The 25,949-nt window shown below is 33.1% G+C and overlaps 1 long non-coding RNA gene across 2 annotated transcripts in view; it reads left to right on the forward strand.

Moving 5' to 3' along the window:
• The window catches only part of LOC146996876 (uncharacterized), a 165,258-nt gene that overhangs the window by 127,719 nt on the left and 11,590 nt on the right, over positions 1-25,949 (forward strand). Inside the window, exon 3 of one of the 2 annotated variants that reach the window (XR_015041747.1) lies at positions 5,443-5,923. The exons of the other annotated variant lie outside the window; for it this stretch is intronic. This is a non-coding gene — a long non-coding RNA (uncharacterized LOC146996876). Of the gene's footprint in view, positions 1-5,442; positions 5,924-25,949 lie in introns of those variants that run through there. 2 annotated transcript variants of the gene reach the window in all.

Raw genomic sequence — 25,949 nt, forward strand, 5'->3', positions numbered from 1 at the left:
ATATATCGGGAGACATTTATTTCGGCCTCATCTCTTTGTCAAACCCGACTATATCTCGGGAAAAGTTAATGTGCACTTATTCAATAGATGACAGCACTTTACTGAAGATTTCAAAGGTTAGAGATTATAAGTTTTTTGGTTCAAAGTGCACGGGATCTTTTTGTTGTAAAATGGCGTCCAGTTCTTTGAAACGTCATATAGATGATTTAGATTCTTCAACCAAAGAGGAAGGATGTGTGTTTGATGAGCAGTATTCATAATACTTCCATGGTCAGCCTCAAAAATAAAAAAATGAAGATATACTCAAGCCGAAGATTGTTTCTGACTACAGTCTAACTATGGGTGGTGTAGATCGCTGTGATCAGGAAATATCCTTTCATCCAACAATCCGAAAACGTCAGAAAAATATTATAAAAAGATATTTTTACATTTACTAGGCAAGGTACTCTGGAACTCATATTTGTTATATAAAAATGTAGTTGGGAAACATATTACATTTTTAGAATTTCCAATTCAAGTTGTATAAGAGCTTTTACATAAATATGATGACGCAGCTTCTGGACAAAAGAATGTTGGCAGACCACCTTAAATAGATAAACCTGCCCGTCTTACTGAACGGCATTTTATTTCCCATATTCCTCCTACTCTTGCGAAACATGAGCCTACAAGACAGTGCAAAGTGTGTTGTTTGAAAAAGGATAGTGTGTTGGTGTATTTAATTATGTCAAAGCACACTAGGGTTATCTGCCTAAGGGGAAGGATGCCTTCGTGGAGGACTTTCTAAGGGAAACTGGCTCGTATACACGTTACACATGGGGAAAACCACGAAAACACCCATGCAGCCAGCCCGTTCGCGGAATTCGAACCTCGGACCAACTACCAGTGTTCAGCGACTTAACCGCTCGGCCGCTGGTGGGCTTTGAGAAAGGATAAAAATGGGGAAAAGATAAGGAAGGAAACACGATTGTAGTGTAGTGATTGTGGAGTTGGTTTGTGCTTGGAAAAGTGTTTCCAGACAAGATTGAATTACTGAACTATCAATAGGTATTCACTTTTATTTATTTTTTCATTTGTTTATTTTTTAGAAAATAATTTTTTTTTCATTTTTAGAAAATAATGCTCCACTAGAAGCGAACTTTACAACTGCCATGTTGAGTGGCAGTCGCCTCAAGCAAATATGCAGTGGCTACAAGACATTAAAAATTTTACCCATGTACTTCAAAATATCAATTTTTAACTAAAGTATATTTTATTTTGTACTAAACATTTGATTTTTCCAATAAAAAAATTTGACAATTTGTGTGCCCAAATCAACAAAATAACTTGACAGTTAAAGGGTTAAATTGTCATTTCTCGTGGGAATTTCGATCCATATGCATCGCTACATGGACGAGGAGCTCTCCGACATGCATTTCAGCTAGCGGGAAGCAGAGCAGCTGCTCCACGGAGGTGCTCCGAATTTATTTTCCGTAGCTCTATATATCTTTTCATTTACCCGTTATGTAAGTAGGTACGTCAACGGTGCTAAGTACCGAACTTGTGCAGAGTTAAGGATACCCGATTAGTAAGGAGTTGGTGCCCCTTTGGTCTTAATAGCAGCTGTCACACGCCGAGGTATAGATTCAACAAGTCTGCGAAAGTGTTTTAAAGCTAAGGCCTTCCGAATTTCTTCAAGATTTTTCCATAAATCAGATAAGGACGCTAATGATAGATGACGTGTTTGCGCACCTTTCTCCAGAGTATTCCAAAGGTGTTCGATGGAATTTAATTCCGAGATTCTGGGTGGCCATTTCAGCGGGGTGAATTCAATGGAATACTTTTTGAATCAGGGGGTAGCCAACTGGAATCTGTGATAGCAGCAGTTAGTACACTTCATTCACAGCTAGATGAATGAGAAAATGTGAAACAGAACTACATACTTTATTTAATACGAATGCCAAAGAATAGAAACATTTTCTAGAGAAAATACCTCATGCTATCAGTGAGCCGCCATGAAATTATACAGTTCCAGCCTGGCACGCTTGATCCGTGGGCTCAGTGTTTGGTGCCATATTCTTAGCCCGTCATCAATGTGATCAGCTACATACAATCGACGAATCAGATTGTATAGTATCTGAGATTGTTCTGACTGATTCTTCGTCATCAGAATTTTATGTGGTGAAGCGAGTGCTGCGCCGTTGTCTGTTGACTAAAATCGTGTATTCACTGGCCGACTGGATCCATCATTCAGTGTGGTAGTCACCTAAGCTTAAGATATGAAATCTATAATATGATGTATCTGAAACTTTCAGGTTTACAGTCGTTGAAGGCTGCTTGGTTCTCTGCAGTTTTCCCGATTATGGTTTTTTTTTCCTCTGCCTATGTACTCTAGAGAGAGTCTTGATGCTTTGGAGCTAGAAAGCTACAGTTCTCAAGTTATTTCTGAGCCACATATTGAGCACTTATTATTTATTCTCGATCGAAGTTATTTAAATCACGAATTTTACCCTTCACGCTACTTTTAACAACTGCTTAAAGCTATATCTTAGGCAGCATCTTCACTTTCCCAAAAATGAGGAAGAAGCTCCACGATATTTGCATAATGTTATCTACCACTAATTTAATGGCGCTTCAGTATACAGGAGTCATATGACAGCTGTTAATTTTGAAATTTCACCTTGCAGAAAGATTTATTATAAGCATTTTACGGCTTTTAGAATAGAGAAAGTTGCAGAGTCCTTAGGATATTTTTGAAAAAGGAGTCGTGAAAATAAGCAATGGCTTCCCCAGGACTCGAACCACGGATCTCTCGAATACACGCCGAGTGTGCTGACCACTGAACCGCGAAGGTATGCTAAGAAGGCGGGAGAAATTCTTTACATACTCCCCCTTTTAAAGGGAACTTGAGGATTAGGGGACCCAGTCGCCAAATCCTGGTGGTGGAGAATCATAACCCACCACCTTTTTCAATTCAGTCGCCACTGTAGAGACATTAGGATTTTTTTGAAGCAGTAATCATGAAAAATGAACAATGCCTTCGCCGGGACTCGAACCACTAATCTCTCGAATACGCGCCGAGTGTGCTGACCACTACACCACGAAGGCATGCTAAGAAGACGGGAGAAATACCTTATAAGGTAAATAGCCAAATTAATGAAACGGAATTTAGGGACTATTTAAAATTACAGTTAATTTTTTTTTCGCACGCGCTCATACACATACATATACAGGTAATAAAAATGTTATAAAAGACGTACAATTAGTTGTGCTGTTAATTATACTATAAATGTGCTATTAATAATGTTTAATTGCAGATAAAAAGTTGATTAATTTCATATGTGATTACAGAGCTAAAGTGTTTTACGTTTGACTACGAAGTATGAGTTTCACAATAATTCGGTCTTAAGCATAACCCATTATTCTTCTGCCCATTGCATGCTCAAAAGAGCTTAGACTTTACTCGAAAAAAATAAAAAATCAATTTCACGCAGCTATAAGCCAATTAATTTTTCTCGGTTGTCACGTACGACTCTTGTTAGTAACCGATACATCGGAGATTGAGAAATATCATCACACGTGGAGGAAAATTTTATAAGCAGGCGGCTGGCAAAGCAAGGGTAGTTACGTTACATCATCTTTTTCTTTTCTCCCTCCCCGCGCTAAGTAAGGGGGGAAAATGCCAGAAAATAGAAAAAATTGCATAACTAAGCTATCGTTGTCATAATCATCTCCGGTTGTTCTGGAACAAAAGTTCAGACACATCTGATCTCACATGTGCTTGTTCATCTACATAAGCATCTGTACATACAACATATCAGTGAATTAATTTAATAGTTAGTATAAAGCAGGCGTTCTTAAACCAGGGTGAATTTCTTAGTTTCAGGAGAAATGCGGTAGCTTGACTTCACCTGCTTCTTCCTGTATCGTTAAAAATATCTAAATTTAAATAAATGTTTACATATTTTGAGTTTTGGAAAGTAAAGAGGGGAATAATCTAGCAGTGGTTAAAAGCCCGCACTGTGGGAAAAAAAAAGGTTGAGAACCACTGGTTTTAAAAGCCACTGGAAATTGGAGAAAACTTTGCAATGAAATCAATTAGACAGGCTGTTTTTACATCTTTAGAGCCCATTTTCGGCAGCATGATAAAGTGCTTTAAATAGTTAAAAAGTTGATTGTTTAGCATTTTTTTTATGGTCCTTTACCTAATCCATTAACCCACGCATGTTGATTTCCAAGATAGTATTCCTTTTCGTATATTTATCGCTGTACTTTCCTTTTCACTTTTCCCATTTTTCCACAGACCATTCAGTATTTAATGTCACTGTTTACAAATCGTTCTTTCTCTAGTTTCAGCAGCGCAATAATCTGCTGTTTAAATATCTTAGACACTTTAACAGCAGATTTGTTGAACTGCAAAGGAACATGAAAAAAAAATATATTAATTTAATCCTTGTTTGCTTTGTCAATTGTTTTAAATAAATTTAGCTGTCTGGTAGCTTTACCATGATGAAATGGGTCATCGAAACTCAAACGAATAAAGAATTTTTTTTTCCCACAAAGGAGGGCTAGCCCAGAAAGCTAGTAGCCTCAAAATGACATTTGGGGTCTCTTCACTGTAAGTGTCCGTTTCATTTTTCAAATTGTTACTACCAGATATGATTTTTTATTAAAAACTGCTAATGTAAAATTAGTGAAATTTCAATCATTAATAGCATTAACGTTTGCCGCAGGTGTCACCCACCCTTGCATTACATTTGATGACTGGCTTATTCTTGCATATTTTTACAGAAGTTGTTGAAACGAACTAACTCTATCTGCGGTCGCATTTCACATTCTACATTAAATTTGTTTCTATATTTGGTTTTTTTGCTACATACGTTGAGAAAGTTTTATCACTTAAATACGTTCTTCTGAATGGCATAAGAAAGTTTTACTGCTATGTGAGAAACTTCTAGGTATTCTGCGTGAATCTAAAATAAAAAATATGAAAAACTACTCTTGCTTAAGTTTAGATTTTAACATCGAATCTGTTGATATGTCGATAAGCTGTTCCCTTTTCTTCAATGGCAAGCATTCTGTTATATCGTAAAAACTCTAGCCATTTTTATCTGATATATCGTTAGTATCTAATATGTCGTAAGTACTCGAGTCAAGGTTGAATTAGTTTTTATCCAATCATATTTTGTTTTTCCTCTTCGGTAATATTCTCTTACAGTTTTCTTCTACTGAAAAAGGTACTACAACTTTCAACACTGTCGTCTAAATTCAATTCATTTACCATCAGAAAATTGTTTAATTTTGTAAAACATTGTACGTAATTCTGTTTGACAAGCGATGACCATACGTTAAGTTTTAAAATTAATCTGTGATTATATGTATCTTTATGTTTTCTAACTAGTAAAAACAAGTCAATTAGTGTGAGTACTTTGTAATTTCTTTTAAAATTTTTATTCGGAGTCGCAGAACCTGGGGGTTTGACTCTGGAACTCTGGAATTCCCCAACACAACTCGAAGATCACGGATCCAGTGTGAGAAGAGAGCGATCGTCAGAGCAGCTCTCACAGCATCTGATTCGTCTTTACCAACGATCTAAAATATAATCTGTGATGGGACTGACTTGACTTTCACTGCCACACATCCTGACAACAGAGAAGCCATTTCATTTCATAGTCGTATCCCTGTGGTTGTCATCTGTGACCACCCTTGCAGCACAGCGGAATGCAGCATTTTACAAAATGTAACATTTTGTAATAGACCTCTATGTTAAAGGGAAAGAATATTTCTTTGCGTTCTCTATTCTAATGAATTTCTGTCAGTATGTTTAAATTAGAAAATTGTAAGTTTTCTTAAAAACTATTGATTATTTGCGAATGTTTTTAGAGTATTGAAATCGAGTTTAAAAACCTTACCTTTCTTTTGTTTTGTTTCTTCTGCAATAAATTGAAATCAGAATTCAAATACTACTTTCCTTTATTTTAACTTAGACAATACTTTATATTTGAATGAACAATAAATACATATAGTACTTATATTTGAATGAATAAAAATGAACAATACTTTATATTTTTCCTTTTATAACTTTTAGTAGATCGTTCCACTTTTAACTTTTAGTAGATATGAAGATAAAAAAATTCGCTTAAAGGAAAGATTACATTACCAGGCTTCTTTTAAATAAATATTGCGACAAACTCATATTTCTCAAAAAAACTGAAATTTAAATCACATTCTCTCGTAATGCATCGAGCATTTTTTGAAAGTTCGAGCCATTCCTAATTCTTAATTAGTTTCAATTTTAAACTTAAAAATAAAATTTTTTGGCATGGAAACTTTATATGCTGAAAAATTAGTTTTTCCTCTTAAGTAAACGAGTTTTCTAAAAACTAAACGCAGATAAATCGAAAAACAAAACAAATTATGTGGCAAATTCAGCAACTTGTTTTCATGCACATTCAATTCGTAGAATGAGTTTTATTTCACGCTTTATTTAACAACAAAATTTCAATCCAAAAATTTAATTGCCTTAATTTCTTGCCAATAGTGAAGAAATGTTGTGGTCAAAAATGGCAGGAAACTAACCCCGTATTTTAGCCTCTACCTGATTTTAAAAAATAAAAATAAATAAATAAATGAAACTCACGTTTTTTGAATCTATCGTATTGCATAAGAGACTACTTTTAATTGCCTGAAAAATTGTGAAGAGTTGTTGTTTTTTGGCAGCAGTGAAGAAAAGTGCAATTTGGATTTGTTTTTTAATCATCCTAAGCATTAATCTTTGTCTACCACAGAGATTAACAATGAACTAATAAACGTTATTAGAAGAAAATCATGATGTAATACATTTTGCCTTTCTGAAATTTCTTTAAAATGTTCTGTAAAGTTTGTTTCTGTGTTTCTTCTGCGTTCCTCATGAGGTTATCATATCTAGAGAAACTAGAAGCAACTTTCCTGAGTTTGATTTGGTTTGGTTTATTTAATTATTACAAAGCACTCGAGGGCTATCTGCTTAAGGGAAGGAATGCATTATTGGAGGATTTTCTAAGGGAAACTGGCTCATGTATACGTTACACATGGGAAAACTACAAAAATGCTCATGCAGCCCTCCCGTTCGCCGGAATTCGAACCCCGGACCGAGCTACCAATGTTCAGCGACTTTACCTTTCGGCCGCTGGAGGCCCGAAACTTTTCTGAGAAACGAATTTCTCTAAGCACAGGTTTAAACGGAAATGATCCTAGCTTAAATAGTTGCGTTGGGTCCTCTGTCCCAGGTAACTACCTAATATATTTTACGACGCTGACAAAAATGTTTCGCTGTTCTGTTTCTCATAGGAATATGTCGAAAATAATGGTTTTCGTTTAAATCAACCATTCAGATATCTTAAAAACCCAAGATCCCCGGAAATGTTTCTATCTATGCATTGCTGAGTGTAGCTAGTAAATCTGATAGAGGCTTCGATGCCTTCTAACTGAATTGACCATAAATGTAGAGTTGTTTAGCTAGTCAATATAAAAGTAAAGTTACAAAGACAATTAAATCACTTACATGAAAAAGTCATGATATCATTACCAGTGACCAACAACGAACACTGTTGTACTTAATATTAAATTTAAAATGTAATATCATAGACAATTACTAAAATCAGTACTGGGAACTTACGGGCATGGATACTTTTATTTCTTACTAAAGGAATAATGACACTACGGAAGACTATTTACGATAAATTGTCAAAAAAATATATTGACGAGAACAGTTGTTTCAAATATGAAGGAAAACATATTTTTCCTTCAAAAAGCGAAACTCCTCATTTTTTGGTCTGTTCGCCCCATCATGTCTCAGCGCAATGGATGCTCAGATGATGTTAGATGCCGAGCTATTTGTTCATCAGCTCGTGACATCACATTAGAGGAATGGATTCATCTTTGAATTCTAGGATTCTTCTGAGCTGTCGTTTCCCAAAGCCACTCGAGCTCTGTTGGATACATGTGCAATAGTCTAACTAAATATAAAATATATAAAAGTTCAATGATACAAAAAATGTTATAATTTCATAGCCTCGCAACAGTGATCAAGAGCCTTGACACGCGCCGTTCTGTTTCAATTTAACTTCAATTTAATAGTAATCTATTAAAATTACTGCCTCTCCCCTCACCGCCCACTTATTTATTGACCATCAATCTCTAGGTGACCGATAACCAACACCTTTCATGCTCACCTTCGGTTTAATTTTTTTTCATAATCTACCTGGTGATATAATTTTAAATGCGTATAATTTATAATAGACCTAACTGAAACATATGCTGCATTTTTTAAGTTAACAAAATTTGTTCCTAACGCCACGTATTATGTACTTGCTACGAAACGTTTTGATTTATTTCTTAGAGAAGATTAGCAATATCTTGTAGAGTCATTAGATATTTTTGAAGCAGGATACGGAGAAAATGTGCAATGCCCTCGCCGGGACTCGAAACAGGACCTCTCGAATACCGCTGCCGTTACACAACGAAGGCATGCAGAAAGGAGAGAGAAAATAATACCTTACATACTCCCCTTTTTAAAGGACGACTGGGATTAGGGGACCCAATCGCTAAACCCTGGTGGTAAAAAATCATCATCCACCAGCTTTTAGTTTGGTCGCCATTATAGAATAATTTTAGAAGTTTTTGGAAACAAGGAAATCGAAGAAATCCGCAGTGCCCTCGCCAGGACTCGAAACCTGGGTCTCTCGAATATGCGCCTAGGGTGCTAACGTTACAACACGAAAGCACGCAGATAAGATGTAGAAAATACCTTATAATCTAATTTTAGGAATATAAAACTGAATATCAAGAAATTTCCTTGTTTGTTATATAAATTCGATGCGAAAAATTCTAAACAGCATGCATTCTTAATCTGTAACTCGATGTTCAGTTTTAGTTAATATTTTAAATATGTTTTCGTTATTAATAATTTCATTTGAATACCTTGCAGAATGTTTGCACTTAATTACGTACAACTGTCTGAGTTTCACATTAAATAATCTAATTATATGTTGTCGGCATCATGCCGAACCTAAACGGGCAACACGTACAAGTTTTGAGAGTATTTGGGCTAACGCTATATTGTGCTAAAAATATTTAAAAACAGCATATCTTTAGAATTTCCGATCGACAATCTTGCGCGCTAGAGATAAAAATGTGTTATTCCCTGGAGTGTTGTCACCGTTTTCTTTGAAATTTTTGAATTCTCTAAGGATTTACAAAGGAGGAAATAGAGAACAAAATAAATTCCATACTCCAAATTCGGGCTGCCAGGTGCCCGAGTGGAGAACTATGTTATTCAAAATTTGATGACTCTAGGTACCGTTGTTTATCCGCAATGCGAGAAACATACATACATTCATGTAGATTATGCATTATTTAGTTCTTTAAATAGTATACAGGGTGATAATATTTGGTAATATGTAAGAATATAAAAAGTGATTCGGACATTTAAAGTGATTCGACGCACAATCCCGTTTCGAAACTAATAGCCCTTCTGGACTAATGCCCATTTGAGCTAAAAAAAAGTTTTGCTAACCATCTTACTAAGAAATTGAACATTGATATAATGAACTGAGAAAATATTGAAAAAAAAAAATAGAAAACTGCATGTCAGCACACTTAACACTGCATCGGGAATTCTGATACATATGTTGCTATGCTGATTTTAAAATTTGTGCAATTTTGTTGTTGAATCGTAAATCGCATAAATGCGAAGAAAATGGTGTTTAATAATAAAGTTAAAAAGACAAAAAAATTAAGTTAGCACGAATAAGTGCAACAGCAGATTTGTATACTGCTAGATGAGCGAAAGCGTAAGCAAACCTTAACGAATCCTTTTGGGTGACCGTTAAATCTGAACCTGTTTATTATTATTATTATTGTTTCCAGTTTTTTAATCTCAAAATCTCACTCAAACTTAAATTCAAAGTAACACGGTATTTTCTATAGTAAATTTTTCACTTAGTAAAAATGTAAATAAAAGCACTGTTGTTTAAAACGTTTTTTGACAAAAACTTAAGTACTAATCAACAGTAATGAATATTAACTGGTAATAATGAGTTCCATTTAATATGTTTAGACGCAGCAGCCTTGGATTCAGCAGCCGAGTAGCCACGATCGCTAAACATTAATATTTCGGCCCAGTTTCGAATCCGATTGAGCTACTAGACGAGTGTTTTTGAGGATTTTGCTTTGAGTGTTCTGAAAAAGAATCGACTTCTATCAATAAGTCCTCCGCGCAGGTACTTTTCTCATTAGTGGACGGATCTAGTGTGCTTTTCTACATTCAAATAAACACAATACTTGAATAGACTATCTTTGATTTCGTACAGTTAAAACAGAATCTGAATGGAAAATTTAATTAACTTTTTGGACCGAAAAAAAATTTCCTCATGGCCTAAAATGAAGCGATACTCGGAATGTATCAAACATTCAATCACTGAAGTCTAAAAGTGTGAAGCTGAATTTTAGCCATACGGGATTGTTGATTTTAAAATTTTAAAACCTAGAATTTGGATCTCTTTACATTCTAAGTATTAATCTGTAGTTGCATAAATTGAAGGTAAAGAAAGCATGCAGAAAAATATAAATTGGATAATTTTTGCATAGTAAGATTTAAAAATATACATATAATCAAAGTAATGCTAACTTAAAGATGATCTTTCATACTTATTGAAATAAACGGGCAGAAAACAATAAATAAACGCTTTCATAAATATTAATCATTCTAATTATTAAACATTCAAAACAACTGAAACAGATAGTTGCATTTTAAACTACCAGTCCGTAAACACCGCGTAACAGGAACAGTATTAGATGTTACTGTTCTTTTCTTTCTAGCAGACTTTTTTTTTTTTTTTTTTTTCCCAGAGTGAGATTAAAGAAAGGACTTCTGTAGCGTCCTTATCATGTTTAAGGATCATTTGCAAATCTCGTTGCAGGAACCGGCAGACGACTTTTTAGGCGAAAAGAATGGAATTCTTCTTTCTGCTCGAAAACTGTTAATTCTGCTTCCGGAATCCGTGACCGCAACTAGGTGGATTTTTATCAGGCCGAGCACCCACAGAGCTGACAATGAGGAAGTTCGGGGAGTAAGATCTTAATTGAATTCACGCTGGTATACAAAACAATCGTTAAAACAATAAAAAAAGTTCTAATTAGTTCTACAAATAAAGAATTTATTTTTTTTTAATTTGACAAGCTGCTACACTGATTGGTATAATAAGCTACTTTGAATACCAAACAAAAGTAACAAAAATGGCTGTGTTGAGTTAAATGCAAATAAGAGTTCTTCTAAATCTGATAAAAACGGTTCTTTGAAACTGTAACATCTTATTTTATTTAGAATAATATTATTTTAGTTTCGTTATGAGTGGCTTGGCCGGGCTTTTGCGCAATTATTTTGAAGCCTTCACAGAATAATCGCGATCTAAAAATATCAGATTACAATCTAGAATTTTGAAGAATTTACCACTAAAGATTTAAAAAGCAAACAAAATACTTTTTAAAAAACATAAAAATCATAAAAGGAAAGAAGAAATTGCAGTCTGATCTTTGCATGCAAATTTAAGTTTAACGTCTGAAACAATCTGAAGCTAAGCTCATATGCATATGATAGGCCTACAAATTTAAGAATTAATCCTCCAGAAACTAAAGATGCATAGCTTAAAAATCTTCTGTTTAAATGGCTGAAGAAAATTTGCTATTACATCATTTCATTACAAGTTAACGTCACGAGAAAGCTTGTGTTCTTATTTAAGAAATAATTAAAAAAAAAAAAAAAAACTTAATTACTCAAAATCTAACTGTGTGTCTGTATTATTGGATCGCTTGAGCACGGGGCTTAAAAAGAATATGATTCGCTTCTTATTTTGCTAGGATATAAAATTCGCTTACTGGGAATAATAAGCACTTTTGTAAGCACTTTGAAATTTTTATATAGAATTACTATGAGATATATTATTACAATCTTTTAACGTATTTTATTTTATTTCCTTTTTCCTTAAAAATTCCTCAGTATTCAATATTTCACATTACATAATAATACTAAAAAAAAGCTTTACATTAAAAAGAATTATACCTAAATGATATTTGGTCACAGTATATATTCTTCCTTTCATTTTCTTCAGTGTCTTGACCTCTTCTGAAGATTCACGAATACAGTGGAACCTCGGATCAAGAGCACCTCCTTTCACAAACAGTTCGGTTCACTAACAAATTATTTGAACAAAACACATCTCGGATGACGTAAAGTGTCTCAAGTTACGAACGCTCTAGACGGCAAGATAATGATTTTAAAAAGCCTTTTTCAGGTAATCTCCCTTACGCATAACTAATACTCAGGAGTTTCAGGAAAAATCCTTTTAATATTTTCCACTGCTTAACTCTCATTAACAAAGCCTGGCAGAAGTAACTTATACGACCTTGACTTCGGCTTGAAATTAATTATGGTCAGGTTGGATTGCAACCAGAAGAGAACTTAGGTCATTTTTTTTATTATCTATGATACAGTATGCCTAGACAAGAACTTACGAAATTAACAATGAAGACTTGGAGAAGTTGCGCAAAAAGGGGTGAGATGCAAAGTTTTTACATATGAATATTAACTTTATAAAACTATAGTTTAAGCATTTTAATGATAATGCCGCTTTTCTCTAAAAATATTTTAAAACGTAGGCAACAAAATATCACATTGGATAAATTTTGAATCAAACAGAAGCTTAGTGAGTTGCAGGTCAAGTCGGGTGGCGCTTAGAGACAAAGGAAAGATGAAAAAAAGATGCTCCATAAAGAGATCTAATATTTTTATGGAAGGACATTTCTCTTCCAGACAATATCACATTCTTCATCATTTCCACTTTAAGCTGTCATTTACTCTTTTGTACAGGTATACTAAAATTAAATTAACTTTTCATCTATTTTTTCTGCTTAATATTGTGTACTTAATATTTTTTATATGTTATTTCCATTAATCATATTTCATTTCGGTCGACGAACGGTTGTTTTATATTTTATTTCGGTCGACCAGCGGGTTTAAGGTACGAATTAAGTTCGGGAACCTAGGTTTCACTGTACTGCAATGAATGATTTCGATAGCCTTTAAAATGTCGATCTTTAATTGGAGATTACAAATGTCCGCGTTTTCCTCCTGCGTAAAGAATGGACGCCTGTGGCTATGACTTTTCTTCTTGTGAATATAAAAACAAGTTTAATTGTGTTAATTTTATAGATTTGATGAGAATAAATCTCGTCTTTATCAATCTACATCTGTATTTATCATCGACTACTGCTGAATTTTTTTTCAACTATTAGGAATCATTTTAATTATTATATTTAGTTAAACAGTTATTGTTAGATAGTTCTTCTTTCTGGAATATAGCAAAGTTTCTAGGAAAAAAAAATCGAAAGGTTTGAGATTTTAACGATTGCATAAAAGGGTCCTCCGCGCTCCCTGAGCTCGCAGTTTGTGAGTCTGTTGCACTCACACCTAACTTTTGTTTAGCTTTATTATTAAGTATCTTTTCTTTGCACTTACGCCATATACAATTCAATAACAAAATCATAAAGATTTTTAAAATGCGGTGTAGCAGCATATATTTAGAATTCCCAACGTAGTGTAAAGTGGTGGCATATATTTTTCTATTTTGTCAGATTTTTCTCAGTTTATGATGTCAATGTTCAGTTTTCTTTTTATCATTCATGTTTTATGTCTTAATTTTATTCACTAAATATCCCGTTCTTCGCAGTTACGTAGCATAAAATTCGGTTCAAAGGCAAAATCACAAGATATTTATAAAAAGCATATCTTTAGAATTTCCGACAGACAATCTCAAGCACTGAAGGAAAAAAAAAAATTGTTCTATTCCGTACACTTTTGCCGTTGCTGGCTTTCAAATCGTTGAATCTGGCAACCAAAAATTCATCAAAGTTTTACAAAATATGAAATAAACAATAAAAAATAAATAACGCCATTTTATGAAAACTATGAATGTTTATAATTAGACAGATCATGAATTAAATGCAGTTTTATTATTTAAATTAATTCGATTCAAATGTAAGAAATGAATATTCTTAAGAAATGCATCTGTTGCTTTCAGCTTAGTTTGTTAATCCACAATAAAAAGATTCAGTTTTAAAGGCAAATATCTTGTATTTTGCCGAATGTGAATAGCCTCCAATAAAAAATGAAACAACTCAATAAAAATGTCTAAACTATTTTGGTGAAATTAAACTGAGATTTAGTTAATAATGTATTTTTTGAGTCAAAACTTTAATGAAAAACTATATGCAACAACTTGAAGAGATAAATTAAAATCATAGGTATTTGCTGAAAATATCAAAGAATTATCACGTTATCATTTCTGCATTTTCAATTATATATATTTAATAATTTAGATTATCGTTGATGGCGTAGATGTTGATACATAATAAAAGAAAAAAAATCTTGTGAGCAGATTTAATAATCCTTTTTTTTCAGTTAACCAAACATTTCAGTATAACACAACATAAATAAAATGTCCTCAATAACCAATCCTTTCAAAGAACATTTTACATTTTCCAAAACTGCTAGCAATAGTAATTTAACTAAGCCCAAGAACAGAAAGCAAATATGTCATCCATTATGAAGGCATATTCTACAGATCAATTTTTAATTTTATTAAATGTTTTTTAAATCAATCATTATTTGCTGCAAAATACAGGACTCTAGTTATCGAAGTCACTCCATTTTCTGTGATCATTTCACTTACATGAATTTTCTAGAATGTTTCTCGATGTTTTCGATATTATGCTAAACGAAAGGTATGTATATTTTGTAACGTAGATAAGAAATAATTATAGTAAGCTTTAATTCAGATTTCCCAAAACCGAGTCCTATCAAAACTTATGATTTTGATCAGCTGCCCATAACATAACTTCCATGCACAGACAGTACAATGTTAAGTCCTTGCAAAGTGTTACCAAAGATTATTGGTCACCAATGACTTCCAGGTTGATGGTTACTGTCTGGTAACTTACAAATTAACAATAAGCACTTTCCACACCGATAACCATTGAGCCTGTGGAGTAAGGAGATGTAATAAATTTAGATAAATGTTTTAAGGTTAGAAGGAAAAGAAGATACTATACTCTGCTATTTTAAAATAGGCACTTCAAGGCCTTTAGGGCCCTTGCCCATTTTCGATAGCAACACGTGTTGCCGTCACCATACAACAGATATTTTGTTCACCTCATATGATCCTTCTTCAAGTCAATTTCCATTCGTGCGTTTTTCGCAAAATAAAACGCGGTAAGAGGAATGAAATAGGAAAGAAACAATTAGGGGTTCGATCATCTTCAGCAGCTGTCGTTACATGGTTTCGTGGCAAGCCGAGTGGCCAAACATGACTCTGAAGTGCCTATTCTAAAGTGAGACTTTAATGTCTCAAGATTATTGGTTACCGATGGCTTACGGGCTTCCAAGTTGACTGTCCTTTAAAGTCAGCCAAAACCCACTAGTCACCAATGAGGGCAGATATCTAAATTTACATCAGTTGAAAAAATAAGCTATAGTACACCAGTTTGGCCATAAAAAGTACAAAGTTGGCCCTGAATGGCTTATGATTACTGGCGGTCAGCTCACAATGTCACTGGTATGAGGCATTGCAGAAAATTTTAATGTATTATTAAAATTAAATGAAACCTAACGACACCGTTGCCCGTAACTAAAGAATCACAGCGAACATCAAATTCACTGGGATTGGTAACTTATGAACTTTTCAGTCCCCAGGTGTAGAACAGCGTAACGTTGTTGCAGTGGCAGCACTTGCCTAAACAAATGGATTATAAATATTTGGTAGCGGAAAGTAACATAATTGTATTGCTACCTAAAGCGCCAAATATTGCCCCATACCATACCCATATCCATAACACTCCGATAATGACCTTCTTAATAAAAAAGTTAAATGAAGTGAATGCACTTTAAATGTTAAAGAAATGTAATAATTTAAAATAGTCACAACAGTCACCATAGATTTGACCATAGATTTGATTATATTCATGATTCAATAATATCATAAAATGCTGTAAAAATAGTGAACTAGAAGCTAATATAAACTCAATATCCTTTTTTGTAGATCTAATACATTTTAGTAAGTTACTCCCAGTGGCGTAGCTAGGGTGGGTAAGAGGGGACATCTGCCCCCGGGTGCAGCATCCCTGGGTGCCAAATTGATGTTACGAAATTTTAGAATGAAACATTTTTCATTTTGGCATACAGAAAGGGGCGCAAGCTCTTCAGTTGTCCCCGGGCTCTGAAAACCCTAGCTACACCACTGGTTACTCCGAAATAATTTTGCTTTGTGATCACACATTGTTCCAGTAATTAAAAAAAATATGAAATACTTATTTAATGAAATTGTAAAATAATATATTAGCAATTTCTTCCCTATAAGATATGGCTTTTATTTCAAAAAGTATTACTTTTGCATCAATCATGACAAGAGATTCTAAACTATATTTTTAATACCTGACTGAAACTCAACATATTCAAAAATCTGAATGTTTGCATCGCTGAGATTGGGAAGGAAAGGACAAAATAAGGAAGATCATTTTTTATGTGCAGCACAGACACTCAAAGTGTATTTCACACAGATCACAAAATTTCCATGCTTCAGACAAAAACATTTCTATGTCCCTTCTTTTTATGGAAAAAGAACGCATTCCATATATCTATTTAATCGCAATATAACTTTCAAAAGAAAGTACCTTTCAACTTATTCATCAACATGTTTCTTTTTAAAAAAATGTTATGAAAAGTTCTTAGCAATCTCTCGCATGCAAGAATGAGAAGGTTCCTACCTCCATGGTACTACTACCGTTCACACGGGAAATTGCCACTGAAAATACTTCTGTTTCTTCTTACTTGACATCCCTCACTGACCTTGACCTTCCCCCTCACCAATACCCCCAACACGACTTTTCACTGACCATTCAATTCCGCGTATCCCGAAGAATGCGCGGTGGTTCACTGGCGACCTATGAATGGGAGTTCACACTGTTTGCCGGATGCAGTTTACCTTGATCATTTCTTCCAGCTAACTACTTACTACTTCCTCCCCCATCTGTTGGTATCTTGCAGGACTTCTATTTCTGAAATTCGTTCTGGCTGAAGACACGCAAGATAGAAGACTTGAGTGTATACCAAAGTTTCAACGATCGTTAAAAACATCTTGACAACGAATAACATTGATTACCCACCTCCACATTTCATTTAAGTCAAAAGAAAGTCGTAAGGAACAACGCAGCTGCCTTTTACTTACATTTAATTTTTCAGTGAGGTATTAAATATAAGCGAAAGTCTGTCGGTAGACCCTAGACCATCAGGATTCGATTCGAACTCGAGGTCAGTTAGGAGTTGACAGAAAACGTAAATTGAGAAACTAAAAAATTGAGAAATTAAAATTATATTTAATTATGTTATTTATGAAAAAAGGGGAAAAATTCATTAATTGTGTTTATGTTTATTATAAAAATGTAAATAACCAAAATGAAATCAGTATTTTCAAATTTAAACCTCTCGCTTCAAAGTAGTTTATCCAAGGTTATAATTCGAAATGGTGTTTCAATCATATAGCAATATTTTTTGCTTGAAGTGGATATAGAAATTTATTTTTGAAGTAACTTTTTATTCCCTTCTAAATCTTGAAATGTATAGTTTATTAATTCTTAATTTTGATATTATAAAACTTGTGGAAAAATTTACTGTTGGAGGCTTTTGGTCGATTTCCCATAAAACTCGGCAAATGGATAATTTATTATTTTCTTCGCTGTTAAAACTGAAAAAATAAGCTTTTTTAAATAGCGTCCAGAGGCTTAATAAAACATGCATATATCGATCTTGACTGGGCTGTAGCACCATTCGACAAAATCTTAGAATATCAAACGTACTTAGGAAATTACTGAATTGTCAGTTGATAATTGAGTCTAAAATGCTTTTTATAAGAGTTATTTTTAGACGAACGTAAATTGTACAAAAATATTCCAAACTTTCTGAAGATATATTTCCAGTTTGCTTGTATTTCCAAGTTCCTATACCGCTGAAACTGATTTTAACAATGAAACAATGAAATAAGTTAGTTACAGAATTCCTTATAGATTTAAGTTTGAAATTTGAGTTATCTTGAGCCAAATACTGTTCATCATGCCAAAAGTGACCGAGTACACTGGTTGCATTTCCACTTCCAATCAATTCTACTAACTTAATGAGCGTTTAATTATAAATTAATAATAAATACAAAATTTAACAATCATATTATAGTTCTCTTCCGCGGTTCTATTATAATTACTTAATTATTAATTGTAATACGAGTTAAGTTCAAGGGTTCGATAAAAAATTTAGAAATTCTTGAAAAGTTCTATATTGTGAAAAACGTTTGGGTATCCCTAATCTCTAGCTTAGTAATTTTATTTTTCACTTCCCTTTACATTACGTTACCATGACAGTTGTAGCTTTGTAAGTTATGAAGCCTAAAATTTTTCATTTACCACCTTGCGGCCTGCGAAATTGCCAGTTATCAGAGACATCATTCGATATGACAGAAGATCTTTTATTAATAATTCAGTTTAGACCTGTCTGTACAATATAATTAACTTTGTGATTTAAAGGCAATAACTATATATTTTAATATCTTTATTTAATTATATATTTTAATTGTATCTTTATTTGGTTATATACTTTTATATTTTTATTAAATTTTTACAGGATCTGCCATCAATGCAATTAATATTTCATAATTACGTTTCAAAATCATTGACGTTTATCCATGAAAACGCCTTTAGAATAAGTTCATCCCGTTTTATAGCGTCTGAAAATTTAAGAATTTTGCCGTTCTTTTCATTCGTAGAACTTAAGAAAACCTAATTTATCAGTAACTTAATGATGTCTAAACATAACTTTTGGATACAATGCATTTTGAAGTTTTTTAAAAATCACGTGATGTTAGCTCTATAGCCTATATTTTTTCTAAGCAGAGATAGTTATCTTAAAAGTAGGGCATTTTTTTTTATCTGCAACTTACTTTTTATTACTAAAATAACTTAGAGCACTTCTTAATTGCATTTTTATTTTGCATATATTTCAGTTAAATACAATTGTACTGCATAAAATTAAAACGCACAATTCATCGGAAGAAGGGAAATATTTATTTAGTTAATTACTTATTATGGCGAACCTTGTAGAGACATTGAAAATTTGGCAGTGAAGCATGTTTAAAAGCTTAATGTACTTTTGAAGAGAATCGAACCCTAGTCTTCGCATTACCAGACTATTATGTCGATTACTGCATCACAAATATGTAGTAAATCTCATTAAAGTAGGAACATATTTAATTCATCATATCCTTTTACCATATAAAGGACAATTAGACAGAAGAAATTCCATCGAAAATCCATAATTATAATAACTTTTTTATTAAGTTTTATTTCAAACGCCGCTATACGGATATTAGGAGTTTCGAGGGTAAAGAATCTGTATGGACCTATTTCTTGCAGCGTCAAAAGAGTGTACATTCTATAGCGCCATTCTTGAAAATATAAGTAATACTGAGTTAAAAACCTGTCTTCCGTCCAGAATCTTTAGGAGCACCATTTTCCAAGAATCGAAGAGCCCACCAGCGTCCGAGCTGAAAACTGGTAGTTCGGTTCGAAGTTCAACTTCTGCGAACGGGCTGACAGCATAGGAGCTTTCGTGGTTTTCCTCATGTGTAATGCTTATTCGAGCAAGTTTCCTTTGGAAAATTCTCCACGAAGGATCCTCTCTTTAGGTGGATAGCTTTCGAGTCTTTGCCATAATAAAAAAAAAAACAAACAAATCCAAGATTCGAATTTTGGTATTCAGATTATTGGACTGATGTGTTTACCATTACAGTACAAAAGCACATAATCTACCTTAAAAGTGCTTGGAAAGCGGTGTTAATCTGCATTAGTCTACACTGATCAAAAGTTTTATCTTGAAGTCTAATTTATAATAAAACATTGAAATATGTTTTCAAATTTATTGAATATTTATCGTTAAGTTGCACCGCTGAAGAAACATTAGACCGAAAGCGTATTTGAAAAAGTGTATTAAAAGTATTAAGTGTGGAACTGCTGCAGCAAAATGCAATTATCTTGTCTGTCTTCTTATGGGGCCTGAGAACAACTCCTAGAGGCATCGAATTGTTTTGAGAGAAGAGTACTACCTCACTAATTTGAAACAAATATAGCCGTACATACTCACTAGTCACTTAGATATGGTTTCTGAGTTTGGTGTAAGTAGTGCTTTAAAAATATATGTGGTATCAAGTTGAAAAATTAGCAGACTACATGTCAGAAGACACAAAAAATAACCTGAAAACTGAAATAAATGTTCTTATTGAGTTTGTTATGTATCAGCTTTTGCATATTTTCCATTCTAAAAGTCAGAATTGTCAGATTAGTCCTTTTAATTTCTGGCGAATAATAACATTACAAGGCAAATGTGATCAAAGCCCAACAAAAACACTTTTATCATGCTGGTAATACCTGCCACTGGACATTTTAAATAAATGGCTTTCGTAACGGTGTTAAATCCTTCCCACAATGTACCAAATAAAAGAGCACGCTAATTTTTCCGCACACATATCTCTGTAGCGCACAGGTATTAATTCGTAGGACATTCCTTTTCTAGCCCCATTCTAGCTGCCTGTTAAATGTTGCTAATTTTCTGTACTCCATGCCACAATTAAACATGCTTGCTTACATGCCCTAGGTAAAAAGCGGAGTACTACATCAGTGTCAAAAATTAAAAACTGCAGCAAACTGCAACTGCTTACTTTCGCTGTCTAATTGCTAACATTTTTCATCACGCTTTGCTGTTTAAGACAGTCTTACAAAAAATCAATGTCTTGTATTCTTCAGTACTTGAAAAATAATAATTGAATAAATATATATATTTTAGCCATTTTGTCCCGGTTAGGAACACATACATGGTCAGTGCTGTTACAAACAAAAATTTGTCATTTGTTTATTTGCTACTCGACGCAGTATTTAAAAGCCTGTGAAAGTCAGAAACTCTATTGTCTTTGTCGCTATTTGTGCTTATTGACCGTGATCCAGTGGTTCTTTTCACTGGAAACGGCGTAGTGTTAATTGATGCATGACGAACCGGAGTTCGTATTTCGAGAATTTCCTCGAATTCCATTCACTCGCGCGAATTACGCAAAGGAGGGGAAAAAACAAGAGTGTAAATTAAGAGATTTAAAAAAACAGACTTTACACAATAAGAAATTAGAATCAAACATATTGTATACGATACTCACGTTTTAGAAATACAGATAAATCGTTTGCCATTTATTACAGTGACTAATCAATTAATATTTCAGTATTTAAAAGGGAATAAGTGAATTATTATTATTATTTGTAATTTTAGTGAGTAAATAAATAAAAGGAAACAAATCTTAAGCAATCAAACTAGAATATTGCACAGTTACGATGACGTGAGGAAAGTAATATGCAGTTTTGACAATTTACAATAAAGAATCTTTTTCTGTCATAATGTTTCTGTAAATATCCCAGTTTTTGGAAAATACAGGGGTGTTGCTTAAAATCCCACCCCACGTAAAAATCTGCAGTCTGAAATTTCAGATTAAAATCTAACACGTCGAAGAGTTTGCTATTAATTTTTCTAGAATTAAGTTTCCAACAATTAAAGATACAAATAACAAAATTCTAAATGAATCATGAGGTATTCAAAATGGCACAGCCAAGTGGTAGAATAATTTTTCTGATTTAGATTTATCCCAATCTAATGTAAACTTATGTACTTACTAACAATTAAAAAGAGAAGCTAATTATTCAAGATATAGCTGCACAATTATTTCAGTGGACCATTCGCGTATGAGACTTAAAAGCCATACTTTCTAGTTTGACAGGAGAAGAAATCCGCTTACTGAAAAAAATAAATGACTTTCGAAGATGTTTAGGGAAGTGATCTCAGAATATCACACTTTCAATACTTTAGTGATTTTTCAAGAGTTAGAAATCTCTCTCTATAAAGTATGTCTCTCGAAATAACATGCTTACTTAACCTATAAAGGAATATTAAGAAAATCAAGAATGCTTAGTTATCAATTAAGACAATTCTTGTGTGTACGATGTCTAACTTTAAAAGAAAAGCTAGAAAACGTCTAATTTTACTGTAAAATTAGAAGCTAAACACAGTTAAAAATTTCGGAATCTTTTTTTGAGACATGCGTTCATACGTCGTAATCACAATATGTAACTAAATATGTAAAGTGTCCTTAAATGATTAGTTATAATATGTTGCCCCTCTCAATGATAGATAGATACCTGTAATCAATACAATTCAAACTGTCATAACATGCTCTAAGGAAATTCTGGATTTATCACTATTGTTATCTTTTTGTCTTACCCATGTGGTTTAAATGCCTTGATGTTCATGCTTTAATTAACTTTACCTGAGATGGATTTAATACGTATCATTAAATATCTACAGAAGGTTAACCCGTACTTTGTTCTTATAAGCCACACTTCACATTTAAAACATTTGTTCGTTTCAAATGTGCTTTTTTTGCAAACATGCAAAGAAATCATTTGGAACGAAATTCTGTTAGTGACGAAATCGGCATGCAAAATACTACAACACGGAACCTTTATGACTGCTCAGATTATTTGTCATCAAAATTCTTTACATTCATCAGCAAAATATATTATAAACTATTGAAATTAAAAAATCATTTAAGGCCACAGTATGGGCTACTACCATAATGGGAATTAATTTATACACGTGTACTTACTTTTTGGATTCTATTATTTCAGTTATGTTTGTTGCCTTTCTCAGTGATATGATGTGTTGACTAAAAATCTGTAAATACATTTCCTGAAGTTTTGTTATTACATACGCATTTTTCCTTTCTCTGCTTAAATATTCATTCTTCCCCTTTTTTTAATTGGGAAGCTTTTCATTTTTATTATAACGGGGGGTTAATTCTGATATAATTCACATCTTTATAACTAAATAATGTATTGCGACTGATTGTTTACCGGCGAATCAATTCTTTGTTGCTTGATTTTAATATGTGAATAAAATAATTAGACCAGGAATTACCAAAATTTTTTCCATCGACCTTTTTTAAAAGAACGGTTTCGTGCATTTCCACCTGCAATATACAGAATATAACATAACCATAATTCTATTGACTGCACACAAACAATTTAAAGTTAACAATTAGAATAAGTATATGAACACAAATTTTGATAGTTTATTCCGTTTAAAATGTTTTACTACATTTATGTTTTATTATTTTTTGTATTGTTATCATTTTTAAATTTATAAATATAAACAAGCTTTCGGAAATAAAATCGTAGATTGTAATTATACAAAAGTTCGATTTAAATTAATGCGGAGTCCGCGCTTGATGCATTATTGCAATGCTTTTACTATTTAGCCCAAATCTGCTTAACGTAGTTCTTAAATCACCTTATTCAAAACTATTGAATCAGCTTCTTATTTACTATAGTAATTTACTTCACTAAAGCCTGCTTCTACTAGGTAAGAAGAGGAAAAAATCAATAATGTTGGTTTGGTAACAGTTTTTAATTTGGGGATATTTCTCTCGGATAACTTTTAAATTCTATAACTTGGCATACTCATGTGTTTTGAATAAGACTTGTGCTTGAACATTTTCCTTCCAATGCAATCAACTCTTCTTGCATCATGATGTCAGGATTATACGTATCTCAGTTCAATGGTTCCAAGAGCCATGTTGGCGAGTAAAAATTTTCAGTATCTTGGAAATAAATGCTAAAATCTTCAAATGTGTAAGTGGCTGTATATAAGAGCACACTTCCTGAACTAGCTTCTAATCATGTCATAAGCGGGGAAAATCATGTGTGATGCGAATTTAACTTAAATAATGCTTATACAGTCAACCAGTTGACCAAGATCTGACTTTCTGTCGAGGTATCAGCGTTCAGCGGTCGTATCCACTCTGCCCCATTGTTAGGCCCCGCCCTTTTCTGGACACAAATGTTGAAATCATATATCAGAGGATCTTTCAGTTTTAAAGAAAAACCGACACATGAGCACTTTATCTAGAAAGTTTATATCTTTAGAAAACTAAATATAGTGTCCTGCTATTTTTAGTTTGCAATAGGTAGTCTTATTTATAAATTCAGAATGTTTATGAAGGAATTATTAATTTATAATGCAAGAAAGAGACAACCTTTAGTCACGTTGACACAGTCCAAAATAAAAGTAAAATGTATTTTTTTTTAAATTCATACTAGTAATGGTTTTCCTGTAAGCCATACAACTGGTGGCTTGGGTATGCAAGATGAAGTGACATATGCGTACAGAGTTTTCCGCATGTTTCTGTATCATGAAAGTTGCTTAATGTTTGCCTTAGCTGAGTGGTACACAAGAAGTAAAAATCTGAATTTCAGAATCTATGACCACTATTACAAAAGAAATGATGCACCAGATATGACTACACTAGATTATTGTGCCAACATTTGCCGAGTCGCACATGGCTGTTAAAATGAATGTTCGAAAAATGAAGTTATGCATTAAAGTATAAATTATATATTTTTTTCTTTTTCAGATGGTATGCATATAATTCACATAGCTGTGTATATTGCACTTAGTAACAAATTTTTGTACTCATACCAACTATTTTTAAACATTTTATATATTCCTGTGAATTTGGGGATCAGTAAAATTTAAAGGGAAATTTGCGAGAAATCCCAGAAAGGAGAAGCCTGCGTTACTAAGAAGTTCCACCGTAGACCTAAAATAACTCATATATTAACAGATCTAAAATATAAACAAGATTCATATGAATGGATCTCCCGTATCATTAACTTATAATTCTAGGCAGTTATTATTGCCACCAGAGATCTTATCCTCTTGATAATATACGCAACTGTCATTTATATACCAAGCCAAACAAGCAAATATGCAGCCACATTCATAATTAATAACTTACAATCAAAGAGAGACATCTGATGAAAGGTATAATTATCATGTTCTGGAAAATTTTGATTATCTTTCTGCTACTGTTGTCGATAATGAAGCGAAAGACCTTGAAAATCAGTTTCACTTTCGGCAAGTTCTAAGAGGGTTCTATACTGGGTGACGAAAATAGTTAAAGGATCGAAAAGAAAGAAGTGTTCGTGGAAATTATCTATATGTAAGAATACGGTAGCTATCATTCATCTTTTCATGCATACTGATGTACATAATAACCTTAGTTTAAAGTGATTTATTATAATAACCTAAACTTTTTATTATTTTTATCCTTCTTTAAAAACATTAAAAACGCTGCATTAAGCTGCATAGGGCATATATCCAAATTTACCAAATTTTTGCATGTCAAAATTTATTAGACTGAGCTAAAATTAACTCCCAGATATTTTTGTCTTATGATTTCTGATGGTGATTAAAATATTTTCTTTCCGAAATATACTTAGTTTCTGCAAAGTAATACTATTCATTCTGTCACAGACCAGCGGCTGGAAGTCAGGCTTTGAAGAGCGGAAGTTAATTTCCATGTTTCTTGACCATGGATGAAAGTTTCTTGACTTGGCATCTGGACAAAATATTAGACTATTTTACAAGAACTCATTTAAGATAATCCTATTGTAAGATATAAGTTAAAAATACATGAGATATTACGAAGACCTGCAATAAAAGTTATACATTTTTGTTAGGCGTTGTCTATTACTAACTTTTCTAATATACTTAAAGATTTAAGTTTTTCTTTCCGCCATAGCCAGTAGAGCTATTTCAGCGTTCGAGTTCGTAATTCGCTTTGTCCAATCAGGAATTTGCTGATTTTGTTTGTCATCTGAGTTGTACTGCGTTGTCGATGGAATTGCAATGTGTAATACTATACTAGCGATAAAAACTGTGCTAGAATTGCGTTAATTTTGTGAAT

Source organism: Stegodyphus dumicola, chromosome 6, assembly GCF_044657685.1.
Source record: "Stegodyphus dumicola isolate Sdum_Otavi_A_Nest chromosome 6, ASM4465768v1".
Classification (NCBI taxonomy): domain Eukaryota; kingdom Metazoa; phylum Arthropoda; class Arachnida; order Araneae; family Eresidae; genus Stegodyphus; species Stegodyphus dumicola.